This window comes from Neomonachus schauinslandi, chromosome 9, assembly GCF_002201575.2.
Source record: "Neomonachus schauinslandi chromosome 9, ASM220157v2, whole genome shotgun sequence".
Classification (NCBI taxonomy): domain Eukaryota; kingdom Metazoa; phylum Chordata; class Mammalia; order Carnivora; family Phocidae; genus Neomonachus; species Neomonachus schauinslandi.
Window position 1 is genome coordinate 134,964,681 of NC_058411.1, and position 23,613 is coordinate 134,988,293.

Consider the following 23,613-nt stretch of genomic DNA (forward strand, 5'->3'; position numbering starts at 1 on the left):
TCCATTCAGTGGAGAGTTGAAGTGTTCCCACTAAGTGACCAGCACTGTGCTAAGCATTGTTTCAGAGTAACGGATACCAGAGGCACGGCCTTTGCTGTAACAGCAGACACACGAAGTGAATGGGAAGCATTACATTAGTAATAATATTACTTGACAACCATGATCTCAAAATTATTATTTTACAAACAAAGCAAAGCAGCAGCTGTTAATATGGAGTAGGTACCCAAAGTTAATGACTTTTAATGACTCAGTTAAGGAAAGATTGAGGAAGGAATGTATGAACGGTGTTCAGAGAGAGTGCCCGGGGACCTGCTTCTGGTTCTGGAACATAACTGTCAGGGAATAAAGAATAGATAAGCACTGAAGTTGGCTCTGCTCATGTTTTCGAGACTCCACCAAAGTAAAGCATATCTGCCCCGAAGAATCTGGAAATAGCATATTGCAGAGTGGTCTGAACAAGGTTCTCATGTGTTTGTGTCCATCAGATGGGTCTGAACTTCTCAGAGTTTTTCCATTGAAACTGTCTTACAACAGCCTTTCCTCGAGTTACTCTCACCAGTTACTTTTAACACATTCTTGTTTTCATAATTTTATATATTAACTCAATTGGAGGATACTGAGGTTGTGTATTAGGGTTCGTTCAGAAAGGTTAAATGAGAAACATTGATAATAAATATTGCTGTCGAGTAAAGAATTCTAAGGCTCTTGATGCTTTGACCTAAACTCTCCTCCTCCAGGCCTGGTATTTATAGAAATAATGTTGGCTTTTTTGTGGAGCACCAGGCCAGTGATGTGCCACCGCTTTTCCCCAGTGCAGACAGGAGAGAGGGCTGTAAATCAGAGAGCCAGCACGGCGCCTGCTCCAGGGCTTCATTGTGTTATCATGATGAGACATTTATTGAGCACCATAATTTCAAGAAACAGAGTGAGATGCAGTCCTTTCTCCACAGTCCAGTGACTTCCTAGAACCACCTTATCTTGTCCTTTCAAATTCTTTCCCTCCTACTGTTCATGTAATTGTCCCAACTTAGCTGGGTCCTGTTGCCTGTCTGGCACCATCTCCCATGATCCTAATCCTGGCAGGTGACTAATGGGACTGCCTGTTTTACTAGAGCATCGACAACTCCATTTAATACTGATTGAATACTTCCAGGTGGAGGTTAGGGGTCAGGGGAGAAAAAGTTGAAAAGAGGGCAAATTTTATTAAGGACTCCCAACCTCTTCATCTCTTTCCTCCTCTCTTCCCATTCTTGTTAGGGGTGGCTGTGCAGAGTGTAGGGTAAGAGAATGAGCTTGAGCCATTGGAGGTCAAATCGGCCTCCCGATTGCCAACTGGGTATCACTGGATGTGATCTAGCCGGGTCTCAACAAAATGCTCAATATAGCTAAGTTCTTATTTTTCTTATTATCTCCTGATACTCCCTAACCAGAAAGTTGCTTTGTCCCTCTCTCTACTTTTCAAATACCACTCACTTTGTTAAGAATGACCTCCTCATTACCTCCCTTGTCCCCAAATCATCCAGGGTGACCAGATTTAGCTAGTAAAAATACAGGGCACCCAGTTAAATTTGATTTTTTAAATTTAAAATTTTTTAAAGATTATTTATTTGAGAGAGAAAGAGAGAGAGAGAGCATGCATGTGTTGGGGAGGGGCAGAGGGAGAGGGAGAGAGAGAATCTCAAGCAGACCCTCTGCTGAGCGCAAAGCCCAACGCGGGGCTCTATCTCACAACCCCTTGATCATGACCTGAGCCGAAATCAAGAGTCCCAACGCTTGACCGACTGAGCTACCCAAGTGCCCCAAAGGTGAATTTTAAACAAACAACGAGTAGTGCTTTTTTAGGATCAGTATATCCAATGCAGTATTTATGGGATATGCTTCTTCTCAAATTTTATCTAGTTATCAAATTTAAAATTCACATTTAAAGGACAGTCTGTATTTTATTCGGCAGCTCCCTCACTTGCTCCCTCTTGCCTACCAAACAACTGTGTGTTACAGAAAGCCTTGTTCAGGAGTGGTAAGCTCAGATGTCTGTGGTGGCCAGGGAGGGAGTGCAGGGGGTTCAGAAGGAGGCTGGGGAGGCTGTTGTAACCCAGAAATGTACACAGCGCAGCAGCATCTCACCTCCAGCTGGTTGTTTCTATGTGCAAATGGATGGGGACTCACGGTACTCATTTTCAAGTGTATTTAGAAATTTAAAAAAAAAAAAAATGTTGTGCCGTCTGTCATCATTTAAATGTTAGAACTAGTTAAGTATTTAAAAAAGTATTCATGGGTCACCAGTGCCAAAACTCTGGCTGGGTACATTTCTGTTTTCCCATGCAGACTTTCTGTGATGGCTTGTCCTAGAGATGGTGTCTCTTTCCACTGACCTCTGTGAGTGGCACCATTCTGATGGCCCAGTACTTATGGCCCGGGCTGGTAGATCTTGATGTTTTCCAAGAAGACTATCAACTCCAAGATAGGAAGGACACTGTTCATCTCTGATTCTCTAGGGCTTCCTGTTTAATGCATTACTGGTTGAAAGGATGAATGAATGAATGAATGAATGAAAGAATTAATGAATAAATATATAAATGAATAAATACATTCTAGCTTAGCTGGGTTCAACTAAGATGATCAACAGAGCCAAGAATAAAAGTAAGAAAAGGGCAACATTGAGCAAAGCACAGATTTGTAAACTATAACCAGGAGGGACAACTTGATTCCATAATGATATGGTCCTGTGTTATCTACATTCTCTTCAGGCTTTGTGAAATGAGTGAATGACTCCTCCCTACAACAGATGCACTCCATAGGCCTCATTGACTCAAACAGCCCATGGCAGAGAGGTTGTATAAACAGAAGCAAGCCCAGTTTACTCGGGGAGGATCTTAATGTCAGTGCACACAGTCCAGATGAGAATACCACTAAGGCACTGAAGGGGTGTCCTAGCTAGCTTTATATGTGGAGTGTCCTAGCTAGCTTTATATGTGGAGTTTCAGCAGTAAATCTTGCTCTGGAAAGAAATTAATTTTAAGTTCCTCAATATTAATAGAAGCATTAAGGACTGGTATAATAAAAGTTTATTGACTAATTTTCCACCATAATTTGTCTGTAAATCCTGTGCAGCCATATTATATTTTTATGAAATGGAAACACTGTGTTCGTAGGCTGCATAATAATGGCAGTAAAAGAGCAAAAGATACTTTGAAAATCATTCATTGGGATCTGAGGCATTTTGGGTGAGAAGATTTAATGCCATTTTCATGGGGGATGCATAGAGTAATTTACAAAAAAATCATAAGGGAATCTGTCCAACCGGGGAAATGCTAGAAAGCCCATAATACACTTATGATTGGTTCATCTATTATTTGGTTATAGTCAGATGTAGACATCTTTGTAAAAGTCTTCTAGTTCATCAAGAAAGGAGAAGTTGAAAGTTTGATCAAGAATCTGTCATCATGGGGGACGCCTGAGTGGCTCAGTCAGTTAAGTGTCCAACTTCTGATTTCAGCTCAGGTCATGACCTCAGGGTTGTGGGATGAAGCCCCGTGTTAGGCGTCACACTCAGCAGGGAGTCTGTTTCTCTCTCTCTCTCTCTTCCTCTGCCCCTCCCCCCCCAAAATAAATAAATAAATCTAAAAAAAAAAAGAATCTGTCATCATGGGCTATATTGACATGTGTGATTGTTTCACCCTGCCATCCAATGGAGAAAATAATACTAATGATGATAATAGGACCCTTAATAGTGAATGAAGGTTAACCACTTATTTTATTTCAGTCACTGTGTGTAGTATTTTATAGATACTATCTCACTTATTCCTGACAACCAACCTCTCAGTTCGGCTTTCTTACTGGACGAGGAGGCAGGTCCAGTATTTTGCCCCAGCCCACATAGCTAGTGAATGACATTGTTGATACCCTAACCCAAGATGAAGCGCTTACCACCAGGCATTTAGTGTGACCACCTGCTGTGATGCCGCAAAGTGGACACAACGGGAGTGGAGCCAGGAAGCAGTGGTTACACTGCAAAACACTCTCATAAGTGAGGGGAACTGAGGGGCAAAGTCAGAGTAAAGGACCTTTCCTGAAGACATGGGATGCCAGGAGTTAAGTGGAACACACCTCGGAGTCAGAGTCAGCTGTGGGAAACAACATCGAGAAGCATCACGATCAAACACAGTGGTGAGCATGGGCAGTACAGTCAGAGTTTTACATCAGCGTGGGAGTCAGAAATAGATGGAGTGAAGCCCTAACCTCCACAGTTAGAGATGCAGCTGATGCGCAAGGCCAGAAACCACCAGACCACAAGGACTCAAGAATGGCAGCCTGCTCAGATGGAGCAGATGAAGGCTTACCGGCACAGACCTGCTTTGTAAAGGGCAGTCTGTGTGGTCATTGTGCCATGTGACTGCATTAAGTAGTTCTAAGAGTGATGGTTGCTCATATAGCAAATTGGATTGCTGGATATGATTGCCATTGATCACTGAAGAATCCTTTAAAGTAGTGAAGTCCAAATTTGACTTTTTAAATTTCATATTGACCCAGTATTTTGCTTTGGAGCTCAAACCTTCATGTCCTGCTGTGGAAAGGAAAAAAAAAAAAATCCAGCAGCTCTCTCTGATTCCTGCTCAAACAGGGTTTATGGCCTTTTGTGGAGAGATTAGCACATAGAGTGGGCTGCTTCTAATGGCTAATTCCTTTTTTTTATAAGATTTTATTTGAGAGCGAGAGAGAGAGCTCAAGAACAGGGGGAGGGGCAGAGGGAGAGGGAGAAGCAGTCTCTCCACTGAGCAGGGAGCCAGACGTGGGGCTCTATTCCTGGTCCCTGGGATCATACCTGAGCTGAAGGCACACACTTAACCGACTGAGCCACCCAGGTGTCCCTCTAATGGCCAGCCAGTTCTGTTTAATTAATGACTTTGAGAACGGTAGAAGATGATGAGACAGTGGGTATGCCTCTACTATAGCTACATTTCTAGAAGACTGTCCAGGTATCTGTGCCAACAGGCCCATGCCAAGGTGCCACCATACCCCATAAAGGGACTAAATGACTGAATGACAGTGTTCACACTTGTATTACAGGGACATTGTGTCTGTGTCACTGGAAGAAGTTAGGCAGCTTCCCTTCCCCAGAATCTAACCATGGCAGTTGTCCAACCAAAGGGTCAGTTCACTGGATTGAATGTAATCATGGTGGAATTAGTGGGGGGAGCTAAGCCAGCCTCTTCCACCTGTGGTGACCGCAGTGAGCGTGTGGAGAGATAAGACCAGCAGGACACCAACCCAGCAGCCCAGTGTCCAGCTGAGGGACTAGGGTGGGGTAAGTCCTTGGAGAAGGTTAAGGATAAGTTCAGGTCATGCTCTGAAGAGCTGTGAACATCAAAAGGAATCCAAAGGAGAACAGTCCTTGGAGGAGCAGGGCAGATCAGGTGGCAAGACAACAGATGGAGTTTGGGACATTAGGAGCCCAGGAGCCTCAGGAACTGAGAAGGAAACAAAACCTGGTAGGAGCAAAACCTGGTTTAAGACAACTGTTTGCATGGATCCAGGAGGCTGGGGACCAGCCATGTGGTGTGTAGTGCTCAGCTGGACTTCAAAGCCCATGGTCAGGTCATAAAATACACACTCTCTCTTTGAATCTGTAGGAGCAGATTGAGAGTGGAATAGGTGATATTTTCCCCCACCCCAAAATATACCTAGGGCCACATTGTCCTATAAAGAGCTATTGGGGTACAGTGTCATAGAATGAGCTTGAATTTCAGAATCAGACAGAGCTGCTATCAAATGCTGGTTTCATTCCTTGCCACCTGTGTCAACTTAGTAGCCTGACTAGACCCCACTTCCTCATTTGTAAAAGGAGTAGAATCCTATCCACTTCATGGCGGTTTCTAAAAAAAATAATTGAGAATTTCAAGCACAGACCCTGACCCAAAGTATATTCTCAATATTGCGATTAATAATAATAATAAGCACTGGGTGTTGGGTGCCTGGGTGGCTCAGTCATTAAGCGTCTGCCTTTGGCTCAGGTCATAATCCCTGGGGTCCTAGGATCGAGTCCCACATCGGGCTCCCTGCTCAGCGGGAAGCCTGCTTCTCCCTCTCCCACTCCCCCTGCTTGTGTTCCTGCTCTCACTATCTCTCTCTCTGTCAAATAAATAAATAAAATCTTTAAAAAAAAATAATAAGCACTGGGTGTTATACAAAAACAATGGATCGTGGATCACCACATCAAAAACTAATGGTGTATTGTATGGTGACTAACATAACATAATAAAATTAAAAAAAATAATGACAGAGGATCATTTTAGATCTTTCCTTGTTGCTAAACCACTTTCTCTTCTTTCATGCACTGTTATGGCTGTAGAAAATGGGCCCCACTGAATGTCACTTTGGGAAAGAAAAGGATGTAACAGTGAGAAAACCAATCGATGATAGAAAAGAAGCAAAGTAAGGAGCCCATCTCTCGTAGCTCTGGTAGGTTATGGGGAGGAAACGAGAGGGGGGCAAGAAGGCAGGTCGTTAGTCATATGCATCCTGGCTTCCATGCTCAGGGCTGAAGATATTTTGGGGGAAAATGTGTTAGAGGTGAAGACAGAGCAGGAGAGATTGATTTCTCTGTTTAGCAATCTGGAAGACAAAGCAGAGAGGTGAGATGGCTGTGTAGGAGGGTCCCCCAGCAAAGCGAGGTGGCTGCAAGAAAGTGAAAGTGGTGGGCTAGTGTAGGGGTGTATTGTTATCCTCTCTGGATACCCCCTTGACCAGCCTGTATACCGCTCCCCAGATGCCATGTTGGCTATAACAAGAAACCATTGTTTCTTTCTCCTGAAAGTTGCCTTCAGGCAGACAGGTCACCAAGCCAGGGAGACTTAGTAGCTCCCTCTCTCCATTCCTCCCCTGTGGCCCTTGGCTAATGACTGGCTGTACGGGTGTGCAGGCCTCCAGCTGGGATTCATGACCATCACTGGTGCGGTCTGTGGACTCCAGCACCCCTGTGTGGTCACACGGGTCTGAGTCTCCTGATGAGACCACATTTTAGCTAGCTCTTTATTTTGCTCTCTCTGGCTTCCCTCTCTCCCCTGTTCTTCAAAGAATTCCCCACCCCAATAAATCAGTTGGCTAAGAATCCTTGCCTCAGGCTCTGCTTTTGGAAAACCTTGGCAAAGACAAGCAGTGGTTAGTGAGAGAGAGAACCGGGATTAACCTTCCTTGATCTTACTGAGCTTCTGGGTGGTAGGGTGGGAAAAGATCCACATGTGTCTCAGGGAATGGAAAGTTCCTGGATATCTAGCTGGAGAGTTTACCAGAAGAGTTCATTACAATAAGGGCAAAGTGAGCTTGGGGCAAAAGTCAACCTGGGGACAGGCTGTATGGCTCAATGCCTGAATGGGAGCCCCAGGCACTGAGAACCAAGGTGGCAATTAGGATCTTTGGGAACATTGTCTGTGCAGCAAAAAGAGAGTGCAGGAGGACCACCTGGGATGTCGAGCATTAGGAAAGAGAAGGGTGTCTAGGCCAGCACCAGTGCCACCATGCTTTATAGATGCCATCAGCCCACACCTACGGGTCAACCCAGTCCTCTGTAGCCCAAAGACTAGATCAAGGCCAGAGGGCCCCTGCTCCCTGTGCCTTCATGGTCCAAGAAGACATCTTGGAAAAACAAAAGATGATGGAGAGAGCTCTAATAGAGAATTAAATTCTGAACTGGCTGGAGTTTTCTTTCCCCCAGCAGAGTTGTTTTAAACCTAAAAAGACAATTTAAATCAGAAGAAAACAGAGATATCCCAATTTGCAAATATAAGATTTTCCTTATTTGGTGGGACAGGTTGGTGTCTTCTTAGGAGAAAAGAAAAGAGGCCACATCGTCTTTGTATGTCCGAGCTGGAGGGGAGCACATTTGTGGCTCTGCTCCTTGGGTGTCATTATTGCTGTGGGCATCATCCTGTCTGCTCCCCACGGGAGTGAGTGTGCACTGAGTCAAAGGCCTGGGAGGTCAAGAACAAGCACACCACTACTCTGCTGACTCGAAGCCCCTCCCTCTGGAGAGACATGACCTCGTGGCAAGCTGAAAGGAGCAGCCAAGTTCACCATGGGGATCTGGAGAGAAAGGAGTCCACAAAGTGTGTGCACTTGTGATAGCCTTTGGTGCTTACAAAGATGTGGCTTGTTGCTATGGCGATACTTCTGGGACAAATGGGTGATAACAGGAAATACCTTAGAACCCTTTTTGCTTTACCTAAAACAGGAACAGCCATTGGTGAAGGCTCGGTCAGGGGAACTTCCTTTCTGGCTGATGCAGTAAACTCCTTCCTTCAGGGACACAGCAGGGCACTCCCATGTCAGTTTGGGTTTATAGATCTTCACCACTGAACTTTCCTCATTGTCAAGTACGGCAGATGCTGTACTCCATGGAAAATGAGCAAGAGCCTGCCAGGGAGTGGGGTAATATACTGCAGCCTGCATTTACCATGCCCTCTCTAGACCTACCTTCCTGTTGTCTTCTACCCCGGAGCACGGTTCTGTGGTCGATTGTCCCCTCCGCCTGGGCTCCAATGAGTTCGCTCATCCATTTCTCAGGAAGAGGAGCCCATTGAAACAAATAAGGTGGAAAGGGAAGAGAACTCAGTATCCCAAACCCCTCCATTGAGCTGTGACTCAGGAATTACAGCACATTGTATTAAACCATTTCTTCTTGATGCATTGGGGCTGCAGAAAAGCCGACAGTGACATATGGGGAAGGGCCTGTTAGCAGGATTGGGGCTGTTGTGTGATAAATGACACAATATGTCAAAGAACATCTGTTATCCATCATGCCTCCTTCCTCGGAACCCTTGGAATGAAGGGAGTGAGAGAGAAAGAAATGATTGGGGGGGGATGCAAATTAAGGGAAAGCAAGACAAGACAGCTGGAAGAAGATGGGGAAAGAACCTGCTGACCCTTGGAGAGTTGAAGTGATAGTTAGCCCCAGCAAGTCCTTCTAGCGACCGCCACTCTCCGTGCCCCTTTTGTCTCTCTCTCTTTATTTTATTTTTTAAAAATTTAACTGGCTGAGGGTTGAGTGTATGAAAACATCACTCCAACAGGTGAGGGAAGATAAATGGATTCCTTACTCCCTTCAAAGATGCAACTGCTCATCATATTATTTGAGAGAATAAATCTGTATTAGTGAGTCCAGTAGATGAGAACCAAACATCCCTGGAGCTTCTATGCTTTTATTTTAGATGAGATTGGAGGCAGAAATGCTTATTGAAAATAATTACACTTTCATATTTACAGAGTCACTTTCCTTGGGGCTCATATTTCTTTCTAAGTATTACTTTATATCTTTTTAATATATGTCTGAATTACTTTCCTGTGTTATAGATGATAAGAAAGGCACAGGAAGTAGGTAGCAAGCTGGTTTGATGCTTTACCTGGGATCACCTGGGGACTTTCTATAAAATGCAGATCCCAGCCTGTAGAACAAGATTCTGATTTGGAAGTTTTGAGAGAAGGCCCATAAATCTGAATTTTTAAAGGTTTATCCAGTGGATTCTGATGATCAGTGTAGTGAATGTATTGGTTGTGTCCTGAACGTCAATTTTTTTCCCCTTCTCCTGCTATGAGTACTCAGATTTCCCTCTGTGTATTTAGCCTGGCCACTTCTCCACTGTGTGGTTGTGTTGTGAGCTAGACCCACCCTCACCCCACTCAGGCCAATGTGGAAGAATGAGTCCTAAGTCCTTGAGCTACTACCAAAGACTTTTCTCCTCTGAAGGCAGCAGATGAAGATGTGAGCCTTGGAATTGCAATGGACATTTTATTTGCTCTAGCCAGGGAAAGCCTTGTGCTCCTCGGGGTGACTGTGTGCAGCCCGAGGATGAAGCTGACACTCTGGAAAGCAGAGTGGAGAGAGGGAGAAAGAAACTTGATGAGTCGATTGAGCTTTTGATCACATTTGTCTGGCTTAAAATCTATGTCTAGATGTTTCAGTAACATCAACCAAAATGCTTAAGCCAATACGAGTGGGTTTTAAGTTACTCACAACCAAAAGAGTTCTACCTGACACAAATTGCCAAATGCAGGAAACTCTGCTCTAACTTTCCTTCTAAAAGGTAGAGAATCCAAAATTAGCATCGACTACGTACTTCACTCTAGAAATACCTATTGACTACATGCTGGGGCCAAGCACTATTTAAGGGCCAGTGTGGTATATCAAGAGTTGTGAACCCCAATTCTTATCTTCAAGGAGCTAAGGGAAGAGAGGGACATGTGCCTTAAAAAAGAGCTAATGATACAAGACAACACAAAGGTGTTGAAAGAGATGTACAGTCCCTAAGGACAAGGATGTCAGAGGAGGAAGAGCTCTCTATGAACCCAGTGAGATCAAAGCTATATTTGAACTTGTTTCTCTTGGCTAACTCCCAAGGACCATCCAGCCACCCTTGTTTACTAAAACGTGTTTCTGTCTCCTTTCCTGGACTGTTCATGGGTAATTACTATGACCAAAGAGAAACATTCTCTAAGATGTGACTCCTGATACATTTCTGGCCTCATCTCCTCATAATTTTTCTGACCTTCCACCCTGCTTCCTTTGTGCTGGCCTCTTTGCTCTTTTTGGGACACATCAAGTACCCTCTGGCCAGAACGCTCTTCCCGCTGATACCTACATGGCTTGCAGTGCTCAGACATCACCTTAATAGTGAGACATTCCCAGTCAACTGGTATCACACGGCACTCCCCCACACGGTACTCTCATCTGCTTCATTGCTTCCACAGCACTCGGCACCATTCGACGTGATAGATATTCTTTGGCATATGTAGGATGTGTTCTCCCTCTCTCTATGGCAAGTGGTTCCATGAGGATAAGGGCTTTGTCCTGCCCATTGCTCTATCTCCAGCTTCTAGAATGGTGCCCAGCACTGTGCCTAGATACTCAGTTACTATCTGTTCAGTGAATGAATATGTGTTAAAGGTATGGGACGATGTAAGAGTGCACAAAGCATACAAAGTGACTGTGTTGGGTATTCTGTTCCCACCAGCCATCTGTAGTTCCCTTTCTACAGACACCTACATTAAATATAGATGCATGTTCCTGAAGCTTCAAATCTAGTACAGGCACAGTGGTATTAATAATACAAAATACAGCATGTCTGGCATCACTTGGTGAAGGAGATTGCAAACTGGGAGGAGAAGGCCTGAGTACTTCTTCCTACAGCAATCCCATACCCTTCCTAATAATATTTTGGTAGCTCAGGGCACCTGGGTGGCTCAGTCATTAAGTGTCTGCCTTTGGCTCAGGTCATGATCCCGGAGTCCTGGGATTGAGTCCCACATTGGGCTCCTGCTCGGTGGGAAGCCTGCTTCTCCCTCTCCTACTCCCCTCTGCTTGTGTTCCTGCTCCCACTATCTCTAGCTCTGTCAAATAAATAAATAAAATCTTAAAAAAAATAATAGTATTTTGGTAGCTCGATAGAGGCATTTTATCCCAGAAAGCATCCTGACATTTATCCAGGATTGCCTGAATTTGCTACTGCAGTTACCAGCAAAAAGCCATCAGGTTTTAGAGTTTTCTCATCCATAGGAAGGTGGTCTGTTTATTTATTTATTTATTTATTTATTTATTTATTTATTTATTTATTTATTTATATTTTTTATTTTTTTTAATTTTTTTTATTCTTATGTTAATCCCCATACATTACATCATTAGTTTTAGATGTAGTGTTCCATGATTCGTTGTTTGTGCATAACACCCAGTGCTCCATGCAGAATGTGTCCTCCTCAATACCCACCACCAGGCTAACCCATCCTCCCATCCCCCTCCCCTCTAGAACCCTCAGTTTGTTTTTCAGAGTCCATCGTCTCTCATGGTTCATCTACCCCTCCGATTTCCCCCGCTTCATTCTTCCCCTCCTGCTACCTTCTTCTTCTTCTTTTTTTTTTTTCCTTAACATATATTGCATTATTTGTTTCAGAGGTACAGATCTGAGATTCAACAGTCTTGCACAATTCACAGTGCTTACCAGAGCACCACCCTCCCCAGTGTCTATCACCCAGTCACCCCATCCCTCCCACCCCACCCCCCACTCCAACAACCCTCAGTTTGTTTCCTGCAATTAAGAATTCCTCATATCAGTGAGATCATATGATACATGTCTTTCTCTGTTTGACTTGTTTCGCTCAACATAATACCCTCCAGTTCCATCCATGTCGTTGCAAATGGCAAGATCTCATTCCTTTTGATGGCTGCATAATATTCCATTGTATATATATACCACCTCTTCTTTATCCATTCATCTGTCAATGGACATCTTGGCTCTTTCCACAGTTTGGTTATTGTGGACATTGCTGCTATAAACATCGGAGTGCACGTACCCTTTCGGATCCCTACTTTTGTATCTTTGGGGTAAATACCCAGTAGTGCAATTGCTGGATCATATGGTAGCTCTATTTTCAACTTTTTGAGGAACCTCCACACTGTTTTCCAGAGTGGCTGCACCAGCTTGCATTCCCACCAACAGTTTATTTTATTAGAACCTTTTCCAGTGCCTGACCCTAAAATAACTGATTTCAGTGTTTACATTCTTAGTGGCAAGCTAATGAAGAGGTCTCGCCAGCTACCTCAAAGCTCTAAATATCTGAGCAAAGCCTAGTCCCAGCAACCAAAACCTGGAAAAAGAATTTTTGTCTAGTACCTTTAAAAACATATTACTGGTTTTGTGAAACAAAATTAATTACATTGTTAAATTAATGGTGAAACAATTAAAATAATTATATACATTTTGTGGAGCTTCTCTTTCTACCTACCCTCTGTTCCATGTTGGTAGCTGATGGATGCAACTTGTCTTTTTTAAGATAGTCTATTTTTTACTCCTTGTTATTTTCCTCAGTTTCTCTCACCCATCTATGTGTCTTTTGCTGGCTTTCTTTACTCAGTGCTAAAGGCTTGTTGTGATCTCTAAGTCTATGGGGAAAACCTTAGAAAGTTCCCTTACAGGTGCATATAGAGGATTGGTAAGGCTTCTGAGAGTTCTGTGTCTGTCTGCATGAGAAATGCTTCAGCCTTTTCACTGACGATTCTGCCCATTAAAATATCAACCCGAGCATTGGCAAGAATGGAGAGCAATTGAAACCCTCCTGCCCTGCTGGTGGGAGTGTAATAAGATACAGCCACCTTGGGAAACAATTTTGATGTTTCTTTAAATTAAAAAATACACTTACCATACAATTCAGTAATCCCCACTTCCAGGTATTTACCCAAGAGAAATAAAAACATATGCCCACATGATTGTTTATAGCAACTCTACTTATAATCACCCCAAACGGGAAACAACTGAAATGTTTATCAGTAGATGAATGGATAACCAACTGAGGCATAGGCATGCGATGGAATAGTGTTCAGGAACAACGTGTTGATACATGCTGTAACATGGGTGATCCTGAAAAAGATGCTTAGTGAGGGAAGCCAGGCACAAAGGGCTACATACTGTGTTATTCTATTTTATGAAATTATTAAAAAGGTAAAGCTAATTGAAAGTGAAAGAAAGCATATTGATGGTTGCTTGGGGGCAGGGGTGGGGGGGCTATTGAATATAGAAGAGAATAGGAAACTTTTTGAGGCATTTAAAATGCTCTCTATCTGATTATGGTGGTGATTGCATGGATGTATACACTTGGGAAAACTCACCAAACCATACCCTTCAAATGGCTGCATATCAGTGTATATATGTAAATCAAACCTCAATGGCATTGGTTTAAAATAAAAGCAAACAAAATGAAAACAAAATGAATGTAGGTTAAGGTTTCAGACCTCATCCAAGTTCTTCATCTGCCAAGCCCTTTGTCCATAAAGGTACTCCTGCCTCTTCAAAACTCTAATGACCATTTACCCATCAGGAGAGTCTTAGAACACTTCGTTAAATTATTATAAAGAAGCAAGCTCTGAATTCAAGATCTGGTTCTGCTGGCTTCTCCCTGTGGGATCTCAGGAATAGTAACTAATGATAAAGGCAATGAAAATGATGGGTATTTATGGATTGCTTGAAATGCCTCACATTTGTAGAGATTTACTTCATTGCATGAAGTACTTAGCATAGTGCCTGGCCCATAACAGACACACCGTAAGTACTTAGTGAATGACCGGACAAGCCTCCTAACTGTTATAAATGTCTCATCATTTTATCATCATTTTATAGATAAGGAAACTGAGGTCAGGTAGGTTAAGTGATTTTGCCAAAATCTCTGAGCTAATAGTTGGCAAAACCAGGTGTAAGACCAGGCCTCTAGCATTTGGTTTTCCATTAAATTAAAATTTGATCTAATTCAAAGTATACTACTTCCAGATTGGTTGCTCTTGTGTAAAATTGCTATTATATCTAAGTCATATTCCTGTGTTGATGATCAAACAGTTTAAAATATGTGAACAATCGGGGCGCCTGGGTGGCTCAGTCGTTGAGTGTCTGCCTTCGGCTCAGGTCATGATCCCTGGGGTCCTGGGATCGAGCCCCGCATCGGGCTCCCTGCTCTGCGGGAAGCCTGCTTCTCCTTCTCCCACTCCCCCTGCTTGTGTTCCCTCTCTCGCTCTGTCAAATAAATAAATAAAATCTTTAAAAAAAAAATAAAATAAAATATGTGAACAATCTTTGTAAACTCTAAAGCTTTGTTAAAATGCAAGAAATAAGCAATATGGGTAAGTGTAGAATTTGACTTTCTTTTTATCATAAGAGCTGACATTTGTTGAGTGGTTACAATATAGCACACATGGTTTCAAGGGCTATTTAGCATATATAACCACTCAGTTCCTATGAGGCAGGTGTCATCATCATCATCTTTATTTTATAGGTGAGAAAACCACGGTTCATGTTGGTTTTCCCAGCCAGAGAAGCAGTAAGTGACAGAGCCAGAATTTGAATCCAGAGAGTCTGTATTCAGATATCTCCTGATCATTAGTGTATACTCTGCCATCCATCCATCTATCCATCCATCCATCCATCCATCATCCATCCATTTGTCCATCCATCTGTCTGTCTGTCCGTCCATCCATCCATCCATCCATCCATCCATCCATCCATTTGTCCATCCGTCTGTCTGTCCATCCATCCATCCATCCACCCATCTGTCATCAGTCCATCCATCCATCCATCCATCTGTTTATCTATCTACCCATCCATCCACCAGTCTATCCATCTGTCCTCTCATCCACCCATCCATTTCCAGAATAACAGTTTCAGGATTTTCCCTTTCTACATATCTGACAAACAATGTTCATTCAGTGATACTGTCACATTATTACCACTCATGCCGGTTGACTGTATAGATTGACAGGCTGCAAGTTATGCGGATTTCTGTGTGTCAGTTGGAATTTTGAACTGTTTTCTTATTCAGAATGGAAATTGCTGTTCTAGGTTAGATCAACAACAACAAAAATGAATGAACAAACAAATAAAATGATGGCTCAGCTTGACTTTTATTATTGCCAACGTGGGTAGGAAATTTAACATTAGTAATTCACATCACATTTATCTGGATAATGCCTTCTTAAATGGAAGAAACACGAAGAGCTAATTCCCGCAGAAAGCCATCCTGCCTATTCCGTCCATGGTGATTTTTTTCTCCTTCTATTGAAAATCTATCTATTGGCCAAATCTATCATGGGATGGCCACATTTTGATTCTTCAGCTGAATGGTTAAAGGGCTCATGCTCAGCAGTTCATTAACATTCTTCCCGAGGACCATACGGTGCTGGGCACAGCAGGTGATGGTGCTCTCCAGAGAAACGGAGAAGAACCTCTGATCTCAGAGGGGAAGACCTCAAAAGGCCCGAGTAGTTTATTCTTCAGATAAGCATCCATGTCTGAAGGCTGGATCTCGCACTTGGGATAAGAATCCCAGAGGAGGGGCACCTGGGTGGCTCAGTTGGTTAAGCGACTGCCTTCGGCTCAGGTCATGATCCTGGAGTCCCTGGATCGAGTCCCATGTTGGGCTCCCTGCTTGGCGGGGAGTCTGCTTCTCCCTCTGACCCTCCCCTGTCTCATGTGCTCTCTCTCTCAAATAAATAAATAAAATCTTAAAAAAAAAAAAAAGAATCCCAGATGAGCATAAGTTTTTAGAGGAGGTCTGGTCAAAGCCACAGCTTGATTATGATGTTTCAGTGAGGAAACCATGATTAAAGATGCCTCCAGAGCAAATAAAATTTAATATATTTCATGACAGTTTTGATGCTTCAACGTAAGAAAGGAACAGTTGCATTTTTTATGCATGTCAGCATTACCTGATTGGTTTTATAAGACAGCATATCTGTTAATGCCTTCATGTTCAATCTTTATTACCTGTGCTATTGTTTTGATTGAGGTGGAATGTCCAACATTTGAACGTCTCAAAAAAGGACTGCTTGAACTCTGCAGATGGATATATTTATTAGCTATTCATTTTTTTTTAAATAAATCTATGCAGAGATGGGGAGAACACGCACTATGTTTTGTCTAGTTAGTAAACTAAATGGGAAAAAAAAAATCCCTTTCATCATGGAGCCTAGCCAAAGCTACATTTTCCCCCCTGGAAAACTGTGCAAAGAGGCAAAATGAGATGTCTCTTTTTCTCTATCTCTATTGTTATTTTTTAAATTTATTTTTACCTAAATACATAAATATTATTTTTTTCCATTACAAACGTAACTCCTTCCTTAAAGGCTAAACACCAGAATAATTACTTGGTCAGTGATACATGCAACACACTTTGATCTTCTGTGGGCATGTACGGAGGGCTTTTTATTTGTGATTGGGCTATCAGTGACACATTAAAATTTTTGACCCTATCAGGTGAAGGAGGGGGTTACTCAGCAGGTTTGTGGCAGCTGCCTTAAGATCCCACTGGGGACAGTTCTAACAACTGAAATCTCTGCTTTCTGAAGAGGTCAGGAGACCCAAGGAATACTCAACACAAAGGGGATCATTATAAAATTTTGTCTTAACTCATTCGGGAGGATTCTAGATTCAGGAAAGTATGATTAGAGTATCTTACGTCTAAGGGCAGGTGTCCCTAATATGCTTCAAACTTCATATCCTATAGGAAGATTTAAGACCCATCTTGAAGCCAAACAAGATTAGCAGCATTCCAGGGAACTCTTTCAGGATGTGTCTGCCTAATAGTTACATTATGCAAGATTATGCAGGTTTGTTGGCTTAAAGGGTGTCAAGGGATTATATAAATTACCCACTTTTGAAAAATTCAAAATAAAGGTTTACTTTCTGCCAGTAGAAGAAAGGATGTTAGAAATACATATTACAGCCATCAGTTCTAATTCCTCTGAGATTTCTGTGGGCCTGAGATGACGGAGGACCCTAGATTCTTCCATGCGAGGTGCTCTGCCTCTTTGCTAGTCCCCCCCCTTACCTGTGGTTTCACTTCCGGTATCAGTGACCTGTGGACACTTGTGGCCCAGAAGCAGATGATCTGCCTGACCTATCCTTAGAAGGTTAGTAGTAGCCTAACACTCCATCCCTCACCCGCGTCATTCACCTCTCTCCATCTCCTCACATAGGCATTTTATCATCTCACATCCTCACGAGAAGAAAGGTGAATACAGAACAGTAAGATATTTTGAGAGAGAGAGAGACCCCATTCACATTACTTTTATTATAGTGTGTTGTTATAATTGTTCTATTTTATTATTATTGTTTTTAATCTCTTATTGTGCCTAGTTTATAAATCAAACTTTATCAAAATATAGGAAAAAGTAGACAAATAGGGTTTGTACTGTCTGAGTTTTCAGGCATCCAATGGGGGTCTTGGAATGTATCCCTACAGATAAGGGGAACTGCTGTCATCTGGGATAGAGGGAACGTTGTGGAATAAAATGGCAAGAATAAGGGGCGCCTGGGTGGCTCAGTCGGTTGAGAGGCCGGCTCTGGATTTTGACTCAGGTCATAATCTCATGGTCCTGGGATCAAGCCCGTGTCGGACTCTGTGCTCAGCAGGGAGTTCTGCTTGAGGATTCTTTCTTTCCCTCTGTCTCTCCCCCTGCTTATGTTCTCGCATGCTCTCTCTCTCTCTTTAAAATAAATAAATCTTTTTAAAAAGTGGCAAAAATGAGAGGTGAATAGGGAGGAAAGATCATTCTGCTTTCCTTGTTGGAGGGCAAATCAACTATGCCCTTGTATTGTGACTTTTAAAAATGACTTAAACCCAATAACAAGGCTCAGAAGAATATATGAGATGGGGCCAACTAACGTGATTCATTAACAATCTGAAGAAATGTGAAAATCAACCCAGTTTTCCCCAGCATTCAGAAGATGAATTTCTTTAAAAAAAAGGATGACTTTGAGAAGTGGAACAAAAGCAAAATCAATCATAATTAACTTCATTCGATGAAACATAATATTGTAATTAACATAGCCCATATTACATAATTTATATTATGCCATATTATAATGATTTGCTTGTATGTGCCGGGCACTGAGCTCTCCATTTGCACCAGTTTCCTAATTCATATTTCTCCCAGTAATTGTATGTGAGCAATAGTCTTACTGTCCTAATTATGAGATGAGAATGTTGAGGCAGAGAGAGGTTGCATACTCACCCAAGGGCACACCACTATTACAAGCTGGTGCAGGTTGATTATCTTAGATCATAGGTTGTTTGGAGAATTTTTAGGTGTAGTGTTGGCTGTCATTTGTAGTTCAGTATTATGAGGAAGATGAAGTTGGAAAGAAAACAGATGGGAAATGGCAGCTGATTTGTAGTAGAGTCAAATAGACATATCAAGGTCCCACTGAGCACTGCTCAGACAAAGCCTTTATGAATTAATTATATTTTCAGAATTAGTTAATCATGAACTTAAAGCAATTCTCACTTTTTTTGCCTTAAAAGCTTAGTGCAATTTCATACGTATCTTCAAGTGAACTACTGCTCCCCAGTATGGTTTTTCATGAATTATCATTTGACCTGAGATAATTTGGATTTTCTGCTTCTCTCTGGCTTGTACAGTAGTCTCCCCCAACTTATCTGCAGTTTTGCTTTCCATGGTTTCGGTTTTCTGTGGTCAACTATGTTCCAAAAATATTAAATGGAAAGTTCCAGAAATAAACAGTTCATAAGTTTTAAGTTGGGTGCCATTCTGAGTAGCATGATGAAATCTTGGGCTGTCCCACCCTGTCCACCCTGGGACAGGAATCATCCCTTTGTCCAGCATATCCACACTGTGTACGCTACCCGCCTACTAGTTACATATCATAGTATGTATGGCTAGGGAAAAACAATATAAATAGGGTTCGGTACTATCTACAGTTTCAGGCATCTAGTGGGGGTCTTGGAATGTATTCCCTGTGGATAAGGGCAGGAACTACTATTCATTTATTTTGGCACGTAGCTTTTGCCTTCTTAGCCTATGGATGTATAATAATTGTGGGACCCTCTCTATATAATAGGCACCCTCTAATTGTGTCCACCTCAAGGACATATTCTCAAGGAGAACAGATGTATTGTTATTTTCACAGAAGGTTCACATTTTTGAGCTTGCTGCCAATTGGGAAGATGAATAAGAATTGTACTATTCCTGGTCTTCTGAGATTTTGCTGGTCTCATTTCACTTTGACCAAGGAACACACACTCAAATACAGGAGGGAAACAGAAGGCAAGGTCAGTGCAAGTGTTCATTTGTCCCCAAGATCTATTCCCCATAGTCTAGCTTGCCTAAAAATATGTAGCAACGAAATCCTCATTTACTATTTTTATATCAAACACTGAAAATAAATTTTCCAATTCTCATTGTCATACCTAGTTAAGGGAAGAAGAAAGATGTGGGGATATAAATTGAAGATTCTATGAAATTTTGCCCAATTTAAGCCTTGATTCTTTTATATAATTTTACTTGCTTCTTTAGGAAACAATCTTTATGTTAGAATCGGCTTGCATAGCTGCAGTGCCTAGTGACTTGCTACCTGTTTGAAACCCTAAAACATTTCAAAATGAGGAAACAATTTTGAGTCAAGTTTGAGCATAGATTGATGACAAAAGCTGCCTGCTCCTGAAGAAGGTAGAGGAAAGAGCTCTAAAGTTGGACCAGTTTTGAGTCAAGGCCAGATAGACTCAGATATAGGGGAGTATTTTACTGGACACTCAGTTCAATTTGGTCTCCTGGTCTTGGGTGTCATTTGCAGCTCTGTAGACATGAAGGGGCCAGTTATATATTAAAAACTGTAAATGGGTGTTTGTTGAACATAGAGCTTTCCGGGGGCCTCCCCATCGAAACCGGGATTCAGAGGGTCTGGGATGTCATTATTAACCTGTTCAATAAATACCCTAGGAGGTCCTTATCATCAGAGAATTTTGAGATACTCTGCTGAGGGAAGGAAGATGTGGCCTGGCAGAATTAATTGGACTTTTCTGTGACTTTTCCTTGCACCTTCTTCTAGAATTCCTGAGTCTTTACTGCTAGTTCTGTAACATTGACATTTCAGTTCAGCACTGCCGTCCCGGGGCCCCCAGAATCTTCTTGAGCTTTTGCCTGTCCACCACCCTGCCTCTTGGGTCACAGCCACCTGCTATTTCTGCTATTAACCCTGAGTTTATTTTTGTCAGTTTGACCTCCTTGAGAGATTTGGCGGTTTTTAGTGCCCAAACCATTTCCAACCCAAGAGGTTAAAGAATGATAATGATCCTTTTCTCGTGTTTGTTTGGTTTTGTATAAGTATGCTAAGCAAATATATTTTAGGTCAATGGACCTCAACCTTGAATGGGCTCTCCTGGGGAGCTTTGCAAATCATACCCTCGTTCCCACCATGATTGTGATGTGGGGCATGGCCTGGGTGTCATGGTCATTAAAGGCTGTAGGTGCCTCTCATGTGCCCCCTGGTTGAGACCCATTGCACTAGGATGTCCTTCAACCACTGAACTTGTCCGTAGGGAAGTGGAGCTGGATTTGTAACAAACTTTGCTTCAACCATAGAAACTGCCGAGCCATCTTTGAAGGGCTCGACCAAGGTGGCATATTGTACCAGAACTCTCTTTTCGAGGAGAGAAGAAATTCCAACAAACCCCTTTTATGCCTAGCTACTATTTCCCCCAACCCCCATCTGAGAAGAACATGTTAAAATATCTGGTATTTATATAGCACTTGTCTCCCTGGAGCGTACATACCATGTAGATTTTTTTTTTAAGATCTCATTAATCCTCACAGATTTTTTTATTTAAGATTTCACAGGAGTATCACACCAATATATAAATGTTGGAAACACTATTTTAAAAATATGTATAAGTGCCATGATTTTCTAACTTAATATTTACATCCCATAACTGTTCATGTATATATGTGTGTATATGTATATAGAAAACACATAAAATTGTATAACATATATAAAACAAATGTCCCAGTTGTGCTTGCATTCGTCAGTAGTTTTTTCTTCAAAGCCTTCTTTTACTCTTTAGTGCCCTGTTTTTTGCTTTCTCTTTCCCTTTGCAAAAATGTTCATCTCTCTTTATTGCTGGAATTCCCATGGCTGCACTTTTAGGCAGTTCACTCACTGTGTTTGCTGATTTCTCCTACACTCATGTTGGGAGTTGTCCCCTCAGTCAGACTGTGGGAGCGTCTATTGCTTGAGATCTTCCCATGTAGTCCCTCCTGCCCTACTCAGTCCATACAGATCTTTGCTGTCTGGTATTGGTTTCTTTTAGCCCAGTTGCTTATAATCCTGAGTTGTTTCATCAGTTGAGCAATAAATAATGGTAACCCTAATTGCCAGCATCTATTTCATTTTTTCCAAGATTTTACCTATCTATCTATCTATCTATCTATCTATCTATCTATCTATCATCTACCTACCTACCTACCTATCTATCGAGCATGAGTAAGGGGAGGGGCAGAGGGAGAGAGAATCTTAAGCAGACTCCACGCTGAGCATAGAGCCCAATGTGGGGCTCAATTTCATGACCTTGAGATCATGACCTGAGCCAAAATCAAGAGTCAGATGCTTAACTGAGCCACCTAGGCACCCCATCAGCATCTATTTCAAAAGGCCCCGTCATGCAGGAATTGGGAACATACACTTAAGGGGTCAGACAGATCTGGATTCAGATTCTAGCATTTTAAAGTATATGACCATTCTGTGCCTCTTCTCTTGGGTTGTTACAAGGATTAACTGAGATAGTCATGTATTGTGTGGAGTGGAGTATATCCGTGTGGTGCCTGATAAGCAATCAATAAAGTGTTGTTCTTACTGACACTGCCAAACCTCCAAGTTTCATCCCCAGCTTTTTCTCTTTTTTAAGATCTTTTCTGACTCCTGCAGGGAGACTCCTTGACTTATGTCCCTGTTGCCTCATTTCCACTATTTATACTCCCTTTACAGACACTCCTTTATTTCTTTTGGTAGCATTTCTCTGTCCCCTAGACTATAAACTCTTGAGGGAAGGGATGTGACTTAAATCATTGTATCCCTATTGCCAGGTACACGAGAATATCATGAAAGCATGAGGCCCGGCAGGCTTGGATGATTCACACTGAACCCTTGACTGGAAGCTGCATGTGAGCTTCTTCACTTGCTAGATAGGAAGAAAGCACTAGATAAGGCATTCAGGGACTTCATGACCTTTTCCTAACTGGTCTTAAAGTGGACCTTTACATAAATTTTGCAGAGTCTGGTGTTCAGAATGGAAATGTAGAAATTCTTTTCATTGCAAAGTTTTGGCACGCTGAAGCTCAGATGACTGAGTTTATCCAGAGAACAAGCAGAAGAGTGTGGAGTTTCTCAGACTCCATGGACAGAATGTACACCTCAGACACTTGGGTTCCCTTGCTTTGGTTCAGGTGAATTCCCGGGGCAGGTCACAGTCCTCACAGAGGGGCTTGAAATCCTCTGTAATGGGCACCACTACAGTTTGCTTGTCTTCTGGGGAGAGAATCAATCTCTTACGTCTGATAAAGAGTCTCAAGTGATCTTATCATCAGCCCTTGCTGGCCGTTTAGGAGCAGAGTGTCCATTCTGGTGGGATCTGAATTGGGCTGAATCTGTCACTCGTAAGCTTCCTCTCCTTGTTTCTTCTGAATTGCAGTGCTCATGTTTATGGCAGTTCCCTTCACCACCAAGGAATAATGAGCAAGGTTTGTGAATTCCTTAGCTAATATTTCAGTGATCATGGCATTAAAAGAGTGTTGTGCATAGTAAGTGTTAGAAAAGCATGGAGGATTTAGGAGAGACAGTCTTGAAACTGAATGGGAACAGACTTTTTTCCCATCTCCCCTCCTTGAATCTCCTTTGGCTAAATGAAGTGGGGAAGGTGGAGGGGATTGTGATTGGTATTTTGTAATCATGTTTTCAATAGTTGGTAGGACAGAAGGTTACAGTGGTGGTAGCTTCTCCGTGTAAGTGGTTTCCTCTTCAAGGCCTCCCCTCGCTTACATTTTCGAAGAGCGATGCACCTCAGAGCAAAATATGGAGGAAATTGGGGACCATTTCAAGGGTGATATAATGTGTTGAAGAGTGACCCCCCAAAAGAGCTACATATATCTGTGATTGTGACCCTGCAATTGTGACCTTGTTTGGAAAGAGAGTCTTCGCAGATATAATTAATTTCATGATCTCAGGATGACATATCATCCTTAATTATCTGAGTGGGCCCTAAATCTGATGACAAATGACCTTATAAGAGACAGAAGAG

General features: G+C 42.3%; 1 protein-coding gene across 1 annotated transcript in view; it reads left to right on the forward strand.

Annotated features, from left to right (window-relative positions):
• The window catches only part of AGBL1 (AGBL carboxypeptidase 1), a 738,230-nt gene that overhangs the window by 305,549 nt on the left and 409,068 nt on the right, over positions 1-23,613 (forward strand). The gene's annotated exons all lie outside the window — the stretch shown is intronic.